The sequence below is a fragment of the Leopardus geoffroyi genome, chromosome B2 (genome assembly GCF_018350155.1).
Source record: "Leopardus geoffroyi isolate Oge1 chromosome B2, O.geoffroyi_Oge1_pat1.0, whole genome shotgun sequence".
Lineage (NCBI taxonomy): Eukaryota > Metazoa > Chordata > Mammalia > Carnivora > Felidae > Leopardus > Leopardus geoffroyi.
In genome coordinates, this window is record NC_059332.1 from 84475687 (window position 1) to 84488240 (window position 12554).

Here is a 12554-nt window from a genome sequence, read left to right on the forward strand (position 1 = left end):
TACTCCTATTGACTGTGTGTCCCATTCAGGTTTTCTGTCCCTTTAATCTTTCTCTTTCCTTATGCTTCCTTTTATTTAATTTAATTTAATTTTTAATTTAATTATTTTAGTTTATTTAAAAAAAACCTTTTTTAACATTTATTTATTTTTGAGACAGGGAAGGAGAGAGCATGAACAGGGGAGGGTCAGAGAGAGGGAGACACAGAATCTGAAACAGGCTCCAGGCTCTGAGCTGTCAGCACAGAGCTCGATGCGGGGCTCAAACCCACAGACCGCGATATCATGACCTGAACCGAAGTCGGATGCTTAACCGACTGAGCCACCCAGGCGCCCCTATTTTATTTTATTTTTTAAGAGAAAGAGATAAAGAGAGTGGGGAGAGGGGCAGAGGGAGAGAGAAAGAATCTTTTTAGAAAATGTTTATTTATTTTTGAGAAGAGAGAGCCAGCAAGGGAGAAGCCGAGAGAAAGAAGGAGACAGAATCCCAAGCAGGCTCCACACTGTCAGTGCAGAGCCCAGTGCGGGGCTTGAACTCACAAACTATGAGATCATGACCTGAGCTGAAATCAAGTGTCAGATGCTCAACCAACTGAGGCACCCAGGTGACCTTCTTTATGCTTATACTATGTCCTTTGAATATCTATCCAGTTCTAAAGGTTTCCAAAGTTTGTGTTTTTTAACATGCATCTTATATATATATATATATATATATATATATATATATATATAATTTCCTAAAATTAAGAGGAAGGAATAATATGTGCTATGCCATTCTATGTTTTCTTATCAAAAAAGACAAACAGATATGTATAAACTCATTTTTATTTTTCTTTCTGTGAAACAAATCTAGTTCAGTTATATGGCTCCTGAGCCAAATGAGAAATTTTATCTTTTCACAAATAATGACCTACATTTGACTCTCCGTGGAGCTTAAAGAGGGTAGACATAAATGGAGCTGTTCTGAAAATTTTTATCTTTTAAGGTACTCAGAAGATGTAACTATTCAGATGATCAGAGCCCCAAAATCCAAGATTTAATAAATTTCCTTTATTTTTTGAAACTCTATCAAATGTAAACAGTGATAATGAATTAGCTGTTGTTTATCAAATATTAACAGTATTCTTTCTTTTTCACTAACTTTTTTTTTGGCAAGATTCATTTTTTTAGGTAACCTCCATCATAACATATTGTAGTCAAATAATTGGGAACATCTTTTAATGTCAGGAAGACCCTAATATTCATTCATGCTTTCATTCAATGGTAAAAGAATATTAATTAAACAAACAATATGTGAGGTACATTGCACCAGGATACATTAGGTGATAAAATTATGTAGACAATCTGGTTCCTGGTCCCAAGAAGCTTACACTTAAGAAAAAATGAATTCCAAAATAATTATGAATGAGAGTAGACAATACTGTTAAAAATGAAGTTCAGCAAAGTCTATGAGACTAAAGAGTCAGAGTCGACAATTAGATTTGTCAAAGGAAATAAGGTGTGAAATAACATATGAGCTAGATACAGAAGAATGTGTAGAGCTCAACAGGTGGAGGCCAATAGAAGGGGAATATTATGAGCAAAGGCAAGGTAGTGGAAACATCTGTTCAGCAACAAAACAGCTCTGGTGAAATGTTCTACGTGGAGCAGTGGTGAATTTTAGCTAAAAAGGTTGACTTAGGTGTTAAAAACCTGGAATTTCAAAACTACATGTCTCTACATAGTTTGGTAAGCAAAAGGGAAAAATTAGATCCTTCTAAATCTGAAAGCGAGTTGCCTTGAAAAAATTATTACACATTGACTGTACTTTGTTAAATGTAGAGATAGGTGATTATACATCACAGGAAATGATACAAGTGAGTTAAAATTTTCATCTTTCATATTAGAGAATCAATACATACCATCTTGAGTAGATGAGTCAAGAAAAAGAGGAAAAACCCTAATATTTAGAATTATCAAAGTAACTACTAGAAGAATGAAAAATAGGAGCCTAAAGAGGACATCTCAGAGAAATGAGATTGGAAGTAGTAAGATGTGGAAATGCATTGTGTTACTTCATAAGTTCTTACCGAAAAGGGAGTAAAGGATAAGAATAACTCTCAAATACATAGCTCTAGCACAAACATCTCCACTGAGATATAGACTCACATACCTAAGTGTTATATGACTATAAGCTTACATGTCTATTCATCCTATTAAAATATAAATTCTATGAAACTGGAGCCATCGACTGTCTTGTTCACTGATTCATGTCCAATTCTTGGCCCATAATAGTATGTGGCCATAATAGGCACTGGATAAATATTTTGCCAATATATAGTCCTCTCAAACTTAGTGTACCTATTAAAAAAATCATTATTTCCTTTACCACAGATGGGTTCATCACTCTTAAACTTTTGGTGCCTCAAATTTCTCACAGTAGCATGTAAAAAATGGCCAACAATGCTTTAATAATAATTTAATGAAAGAAGAACACAAAGTCTTTGAGTAACTTTCAAGTAAACAGTATTTTTTTTTTTTTAATTTTTTTTTTTCAACGTTTATTTGTTTTTGGGACAGAGAGAGACAGAGCATGAACGGGGGAGGGGCAGAGAGAGAGGGAGACACAGAATCGGAAACAGGCTCCAGGATCTGAGCCATCAGCCCAGAGCCCGACGCGGGGCTCGAACTCACGGACCGCGAGATCGTGACCTGGCTGAAGTCGGACGCTTAACCGACTGCGCCACCCAGGCGCCCCCAAGTAAACAGTATTTTATTTTAAAAACTGTTTCCTTTTTTTAAAAACTGTTTCCTTTTTTAAAAGTGCCCATTTATACTTCAAGGTTAATGCATGTTTGGTTTTTTGTTTTGTTTATATTTATTTATGCATCTATCTATTTATACATTGAAACTCATTGGTCAATATCAACAGAATTTCAGTAGCTATGATTACTTGTTTTGTGACTTAATAAACTGAATAGAGCATAAAGAAGAAAAGAAGAGAAAAATGTAGTGTATTTAATAATTATTTTCTGACAGCCAGAATTTTAAAAACATTCTGGTGACAGAATTAATATTTTCCTCTGAAAAAATAGTTCTCATAGTTTTCAACAGTTAGGTGGATTGACAAAGCCCCTGATTATAAGGATGGGTATATAGAAAAAAAACAAAACAAAGAAACAAAAAAAAATTAAAACATTTTTAGCACCAGAGAGACACATAATAACCCACCTATAACCTCTAATATGCAATATTTGCAAAAGTTTTGAAGAGAGATGGAGAGAGTGGGGTGGGAGTAAAGAAAATGCAGGAATGTAGTAATAAAAGATAAAGTGGATGTGAGTGATATAATCTTACTACTGGATTAAGCAAGAATTTAAGCTTTTGACAAAGAGAGAGGTGGCCTCCCTTCCCTGACCTACCCTTCCTTCAGGCTCAACCACTGCCTCCCTTCTTCAGGACCTGGGCTTCCTAATGTCTGAGGCTCTCCTCCAGCCCCTCTTTGTAGGAAGGATAATGGGGGATGTGGCCTATAGGATCTTTCCTTTCTCCCCTTTCTCTTAATTACCTTTCATACTCTGCTTTAAGACTTCTTGATTGTCAATCTCTGTCACATCCAGTGATTGTTTTGGTTTCTGTTCCTCTCTAAGTGCCCAAAGGGTTTAGAACCAACATTTCCTTCCTTTCACTACCTTCATTTTGGAGGCAGATGGAAGAGACTGAAATTGGTGGGGGGAAGGTGGGAGGTGCAATAATAAAGAGGAAATCATCAACCTGAAAAAAAAAAAGGATTTAAGCTTTATGCCTTTCAGTTTCAAGAATCATTACATTCTTGTTTGGGCTCAGGCAAATAGTTTGAGAGTGGAGTTTTCTGCAACTCGAGACATCCCATATGTTCTCAGGTTCATCCCAGACTTATTGGAGAGCAATTTTTTTTAGCTACGTTCTGAGGGAAAATAGGATATTAACATTCCATTTCATTATTTTTCAGTAATATGTTTATTTTTGGCCTTCTTAGAGGATAATATAATAAGGAAGTGATTTGCTGTTAATCTATTAGAAATTGAGAAAGATAATTGGAAAATAATTATGATATTTCAATTGCTGAGCATCAATATGCTGAGCCTATTTTTCTACACGGATATAAAAATGAGTAAAACAGATCCTGAGCTATGAAAAGGTCTAGTCTAATAGGCAGAAATATAAACACATGATTAAAACTTGATGTAGACATGTAATGAGAGAAATGTGCACATTTGAGACCTGAAGTATTATAGAAACACCACTTGAACTCAATTTTAATGGAAAAAAAGAGAACTTATTTGGGTTAAAACAAGCCAATAAGTAAATGGAAAGGAAGGACAACTTTTAAGGGAAAAGGAATAGCAGAAGCAAAGTCATGATGGGAATGGATGGCATGGCGTGAACAGCTTCACAGACGCTGATGTGTGAGCACTTCCACTGTGAGTTTTCATGATTATCCAGTTTGATTTCAGGCCACTCATCTATCATTGAACATCTTCTACTGTTCTCTAGAATTATTTTTGCTTCATGCATCCATTTTCCCTATAGACATTAAGCTCCTTAATGGCAGCAAAGTACATGCCAAAAATTAAGAATGAATATACACACACGCACATTAAATTCTGTTGCCCTAAATACTTAAAATAATTTCTTCCTCACTCATGCTTTTTGGTTTATAAAGTATTTGAAGAATGACTGAATCAATGATCAATAAATCCAATACAAGGAAAATTAATAATCAGTGAGGAGAAAATGAGTACATGGTGTTTTTGACTTATTCAGTTCTCAAGATGCTGATATTCCCGAGGATTATTTAGAGGACCCTGAAATTATGATAAAATTGTATTTATAATAATTTAGGCAAAACTTCCCTAAATTTAATTTTTACTTGATTACCATTTTAAAAAGTTTTAAAGCAAGGAAATATAATTTCTTTGGAATGAAATAAAAAGCAGAATGCTTTCAGTTCTCAACACCAGTATGGCTACAGATTATTAAGAAAACATCAAGGGCACCTGGGTGGCTCACTCAGTTAAGTGTCCAACTCTTGGTTTCGGCTCAGATCATGATCTCACGGTTCATGGGTTTGAGCCCCACGTGGGGCTCTGTGCTGATGGTACAGAACCTGCTCGGGATTCTCTCTCTCTGCTCCTTCCCTGCTCTCTCTCTCTCCCTCTCTTTCTTTCTCTCTCCAAATAAATAAATAAACATTAAAAAAAAAAAAAAAAAGAAACCATCAGTAATTTTTAGGCTTTCACCAACATAGTTTCAGAACAAAGTAACATGTTCAAGAACATATTTTCACCTTGCCTACTTCTCACTTCTTTGCTTAGAATTCATAGGAGGAGTGACAAAGAGGAGATCTCCAAAACATAGAAAGTTTTAATATTAGATAAAAACTGATTTTCTACCAGCCTCTTTTGAGAAAACAAAACATTGTATACATAAGCCACGATATGCTTATTCCATATTTATGTGTCTGGCCCTTAGCCAAATATGGAAATGGATGACAGCTTAAGAGTTTTCTGATTCATTTTTTCAGATGAGTTACAGCTCTGCTTGGGGCACACCATCCCTGTTGCCTTGCTGTGGCCCGTTTGCCTGTGCTTTGAGGACTCTGTGCTCTTAACGTGGACAGTATGCAATGCTCTCAAGAAAGACCTCTTTCCTCTCGTATCTATCAGATCTTATCTCTCCATCAAACCATTCTCATCGAAACTTGTGACTGTTAGGTGCCAGTGGGAATGGTGGAAGGTACATTTTTAATGATGCAGAGAATGACGTACGTCAAACTCATAGCTAGCTAAAATACTTTAGACCCCTTAGATAACCCCATGCTCTGGCCCACTTAAAATATAAAATCTTATTGAGAAATAAGTGCCTGGAGGTATGATATTAATGGTGAAGAATTTCAACATAAGGGCAAACGAGTGGACTAACATAGAATAGATATTTTTAGGCATGTTTTTGGTGTCACTTAAATCATATCAGTGAAATGATATATTCCATTTCCACATAAAGTTAGGCCTTCTCATGAGGTCAGAATTGAGCAGTGGAAGAGAACATGAAAAGTAATAACTGGATAATGCATACATCAAAATAAAGTTTAGATTTGGGAGATAAATTTCAACCTATCTTTTGTGTGTGTGTGTGTGTGTGTGTGTGTGTGTGTGTGCAAATGGTTATTTTTGTAAACTAATAGTAATACTTTTAATATACAGTTTGCTCTTATCAACTATTACTCTAAAAACTCAGATAAAAAAAGTGACTCAGTCCCCAACAAAATATGTATGTATACAGACAAAATTGAAGCTACGTATCACTAAGGAAGAAATGGGGTTATGAGTAGTTGCTATTCAGACTTGATTATCTATAAGCCTAAATCCACACTCAACTCTCAGGGAGTTAGATTTAAAAATAAGCCTTTCTAGTCCATGCCACATTATAATCTTTCTTTCAGGCTGTTTTTTTTTTTTTTAATAACAAATTAATGTCATCCCTGTTGAAATTTTAACAAGAATTTGACTGCAAAGGAGCTCAAGAGCATTTGGTCAGCAATTCGTAGAATCACCACTTGTATACTTCAAGGCAGTTATTAAATCACTCCTCATGCTTCTTCAATCACACATTTAACATACTGTCATTGCTTCTTTGAAATTCCAATTTTCTAATCACTTAATCTGCTTCTGTCTTTTGGGCCTTCTACAAATTCTTCAGATTTAAGCTGTCCAAACTTGGACATACTGTTTCAGTTTTCAACTGATCAATGTAAAATGTAGATGAAGTTTTATCTTATAATTTTTTATCAGAATAGCCCTATTTTTTATAGTACACTTCGGTATTATGTGTTCAAGCCTCTAAAATAATGCTGCTGAGCTGAATCATGTTCAATTCATGTCCCTGTGATCTCTAGGTTCTTTTCTGCCACGATCATGCCTAATTAGTCATTCCCTGTCTCGCATGTATCATGTTTTTCCTTACAGTAGTTCCTGCTTTATATCTGACCTCAGGATTTTCATTAGTTCCAACTACTCTTCCAAATTGTCAAGGTCAATTTGAATTATAATCTTCTCCTCTTAAGGGCTAGCCAACATACACATTTACTCATCTAGGTCACTGATAAAATATAGAAAACTGTACTCAATTCAGAACCTATAAAATAGCCTTTACTACTTCTGTATAGTAGGTATTAATAATACAGTGTTAAATGAAAAACCTGTCTGTGTAGTAGCAAATAGGTAAAGAATGCCAAGGTTATATAACTTTAATCTTACACCAACCCATCGGCTCTCTTATACTTCATAATCACAGATGATACTTCTGACCTTTGTCACAAGTGACACAAAGACATGCATATTCACCATTTGAAAGATAAATTGGATGTCAAAGAACACTAAATATCATATTGTTACTTAAAGGATATAGCCTATTATAAGAAGTTGATATACTTACCGGTATCAAGATACAAACTAAATATGAAGATAAAATGTAGACAACCAAGGACAGCAATTCAGGCTAACTATAGTCAACCAATCCTAAGTAAGAGAACTGCAATGAGAAGCATGGGTTGAATAGTTAAAAGGTAGAGATGATGCAATAATTTATTCATTTTATTCTTCTTATGATTCTCATCATACATAGAGTGATCTTTATAAAGCTATGTTAAATATTTGTCTTGAATCTTTTAAGAAGATGATAAAATAATTTTATGAACCAAAGGTTTTTGAAAACAGAAGTAATAAGTATTATAAGCAGCCGTTTTCTCCTTATAATAATTCTGAATAAAATTTTATATGCAGAGAGTATAAATACAAAGTCTAACTAGAAATTTTTATACAAAGATTATTCATACATATGTTGAGTTGCCATTTCCCTTGACATATAAGACTTGCTTGTGGAATACTAAACTTGACTTCCAGATCAGCACATCCGAGAGATGTTCTACTTACTGAATGGCACCTACTTTGCTACTTCCTCCTCATCTGCCTGGCCTTTTAATGTTAGAGAAGTTCAGAGCTCAGCCTGTGGGTCGCTTCTACTTTCTATCAACTTCTACTTGCATCAACTTATCTCATAGGTTTATATCCTGTCTACATATTAACCCCTACATATCTATCTATCTATCTATCTCTATCATCTATCTATTCATCCAAGTTAAACATTTGCCTTTAACTCCTTCTTAACCACAACTCCTACCATTCATTACAGTCCACTCCACCCACAGTGGCCTCCTTGAAATTCTTCAAATACTCAGGCATATATGTACCTTAGGACATTTGCATTTGGTTTTCTCTTGATCCTTCTTACCCTACATATGAACATATGTATTTTTTTTCTCCCTTTTCAATACTTCGCTCAAAAGTCATGTAAAGAGATCTTCCCTGGTCACCCTTATATATTTTGATTACCCTCTCTAGACCAAAATGCAGATTGTTTTTCTCAGTTTTGTTTACTATTGGATTTCAAATGCTTAGAATGGTGCTTGGCATATAATGTCATTTCAATAAATATTGACTGCAAAACAGGTATCAGGATTATGTATCAGTAGGCAAAGAATACAACATAGTTAAAATGTATGCTTTTAAGTCAAATTGCCTGAGACTAGAAGCGTGGCTTCATCACTCTGTGTAACTTTGAGCAAGTCATTAATTCCATTGGGCTTTGGGTTCTTTATCTCTAAATGGAATAATAATAGCTACCACTGGTATTAGTTTCCTAGCGCTGCTGTAACAGACTACTGCAAACTGCTTGGCTTAAAACAACAAAGTGAATTATTTTGCAGTCCAGGAGGCAGGGCCGTGCTTCCTCTCCAGGATCTGGGAGATGCCCCATCTCACGCCTCTCCCATACTTTGGCTGGCTGCCCTCAACCCTTGGCATTCTTTGGCTTCAAGTTGCATCACTCTATTCTTTACCCCTGTTTCCAGATGGGCGTCTCACTTGTGTGTCTCCGTGTCTCCAATATCTCTCTCCTTTATGAAGATACCAGTCATTGGATTTAGGGCCCACTCACTTAATACAGTCTGACCTCATCTTGCTCATCGTAACTCTACTATATCTGCAAAGACCCTATTTCCAAAGGAGAGCCCATTGAAGTAATTGTGATAAAGATGATAATGATGAAAAAATGTAATAAAGTGGCTATCTCATACTACTACCTCACACTTTATGCTCTGCACTATCCTGTAATTTGCACTTGTTAAGTATTTTGAACTAACCTCATAACAACTCAGTTAGTTAATAGTATTATTTTCTCTTGATTACCTGCTGAAAATGAAGACACAGAGAGGTTAAATAAACTTCCTGAAATCACACAGTTAATAAGTGGCAGAGTCAGAGTTAGAACCCAGAGTTCTAACTCTAACCCAGGGTTAGCCCTAGAGCTTTGGTTCAAGATCTTACACCTGCTCTTGTTAATATAATCCCCCTTTATGTTCTAAATTCTCTTATACTGTGAATTCCATCAGGGCAAAGCACCTGCTCTTTTGCTCACGGTGCGCACTCAAGGTCTAACGTACTTTCTGGCATCAAAGAGGTACTTTAGTTTATTTAATAAATTACCGGCTATGCTATTAATAGGGTGGGAGTTGATACACTTTATGTGTATAAAAAAATGTCGAGCAGAAACTTTGATCCTGATTTCTCTTTAAATTAGAAAAACTTAAGCCTGAAAACAGTGGTCCTTGTGTAAATATTATATGGATGTATTACCAATTGATTAGCTCTGAAACCATTTAAGTCATCTTATAATCAATAATCCATTTAGCAACTGGTGTGCAAACATTTCTTACATAATGATTTCAGAAGAATTATTATCACAAATGCAATATTCCCATTTCATCATATCTCCTCTCTGAGGAGATTTCATATTCCTTCACTTAGCATTCCTTTACAGTAGAAATAATATGATTCTAATCATTGGGTAATATCACACGTTTAAATTGCTCAAATCTTCTTCGGTGATTTTCAGAAAGACGAATGCATAATATGCACTTGCTATGAACTGTAAACAAAATGATTATTCATTACACCATTGTGTACTTTCTCTTATGTCTAACAGAATAAATATATGGAAAATATCCTGAATTTAAAGAGGTAATTTAATGAAGTAAATTGTTAGTTAAAAATATTAGGTTGAAAATTTATAATATTGGTATTATTAGTAATAGTCAAATATTACATATGTATATGCATAGAAGTGTATGTATACATATATGCCCTGCATCCACAAAATAATGTATGAAAGTACTCAAGATTCAACAGGGACAAATACATAAATATAGGAAGGGGAAAAGTGAATATGTCATAATATGCAGAGAACATGATTACATGTTATAGGAAAATAGACAAATGTGACAAAATACAGAGGTGAGACACAGACCCTCACATATATAGAAACCAGTATATGACAGCAGTGGAAAGAACTCAGTGGAGAAAAGATGGATTCTTCAGGAACTCTACTAGCAAAATTTGGTTATTATATAAAATATAGAAGACATGAATTAAAATGGATTATATATATATGAAATAATTAAATGTTGAAAAAAAACCCTTTAAAATGTTAAGGGAGGATGTAAGAAATTAGAGTTTTAAACAAGCATGGTGGCAGATTCTGGACACAGGATGTAAAAACACAAAACCTTAGAAATAAGTTTCAATTATTTAACTACATCAATATAAAAAGACTTTACATAGTACAAAAGGAACCATGAACAAAGTTAAACATACCAAGGCATGCATAGAAGAGTTTACAACACATGTAAAAGGCAAAAGATAGCATGTAGACACATGATTAAGTCTTTAATTCTTTATTATTTTAAAGCTTAAATATTAAGTACCTGTTTTTTGTTAGGCACTTTTGTAGGCTCTTGAGATATATTGGTGAAAAAAGGAAAAAGAGATCTCAACCTTTTAAGAGTTAACAATTGAGGTAAGAAATACTACAGATAAATATTATGTGGGAAAATATAAAAGAAAACTAGTAATGAGAATTGAGACTTGGAAACAGTTGAATTGCAATTTTAAGTCTAATGGTTAAGATACGCCATGTTGAGGGGTGCCTGGGTGGCTCAGTCGGTAAAACATCTGACTCTTGGTTTCAGCTCAGGTCAAAATCTCAGGGTTTGTGAGTTTGAGCTCTGCAGTGGGCTCTATGCTGACAGTGGGCTCTATGCTGCTTGGGATTCTCTGTCTCCTTCTCTCTCTCTCTTTGACCCTCCCTCTCTCTGCCCCTCCCCCACTCACTCTATCTCTAAAAAAGAAAAAAAAAGGCCATGTTGAGAACTTTGTTTTATTTAAGTGAAACTTGCAGAAGTTGGAGTTAGTTTTTCATGTACCCACTCTTTAGGCAGAAGAAATTTTGCAAAAGCTCTAGATGTTGAAACTTGTCAGTGTATTCAAGGAAAATAAAGAAGCTGGTATGGCCTGAAGTGAAATGAGGAAGGCAGTGCGTAGTAGAGTAGTAATAGAAATGTCAGAGAAATAAGGAAAAACAAGCTATGTAGAGTCCAGTAAGCCACTGTTAGGATGACTGAATCAGGGACTTTTAGAGGACTTTTGCAGGAACTTTTGCAGTGTGGTGATAAGATATGAGTTGTGTTATAAAAAATACACAATTTTGGTATTAAGAGTGCATTTATCATGATGAGCACTGAATAATGTATAGAATTGTTGAATCATTATATTGTATACCTGAAACTAATATAATACTGTATGCTAACTCTACTGGAATTAAAATTTAAAAGAATAAAAAAGAGGACAATTTCAAATCAATAAAGAACTTACAAATACAATCACAAAGGAAGCAAAGGATATAAATAGGCAAATCAAAATAGAAAATTAGGGTAATTTATAAACATAAAATATGCTCTAACTCACTGGTAATCAGAATCATACAAATTAAAAAATGAATAAAGTATTATTCCACAGTCATGCAATTGACAAAAATTTTGAAGCCTGGTGACACCATTTATTGGTGATAATGGTGTCTCCTGTACACTGATTGTGAGACTGTAAATTTATCCCAATAACTCAGGAAAACAATGTGACACCAACTAGAATAGATGAAGATATATATACTGATGAACACCTCTCTTACATATTCTGGTTATATAAACTAGAAGCTATCTATAATTCTTTGGAAATCCTGCCAACATAATAGACAAAAATTAGTATCATTGCTTAATTTGCATATCCTTACTTACTAGTGAAGATGAGGAATTTTCATAAGCTAGTCTCCTGTCCCTCATTTTTGGTTTTAAAAAAAATCATACTGTCATTTTCTAAGAAAATTGTAAGTGCTTTTATATGTTGAGAAAAACAGTATATTTTCAGGGTATTAGAAATACCAATATTTCAACATATTAAAAAATTATTGCCAATGCAATGTCAAGGAATACTTTCCCTGTTTTCTTCTATAGGTATTATGGTTCCATGTCTCAGTTTTAAGTTTTTAATCCACTTTGAGTTGATTTTTATGTATGGTATAGGATAAGGATTTAATCTTATTTTTTGCATATTGATATCCAGCAACATTTGCATGTTGATATCTAACAA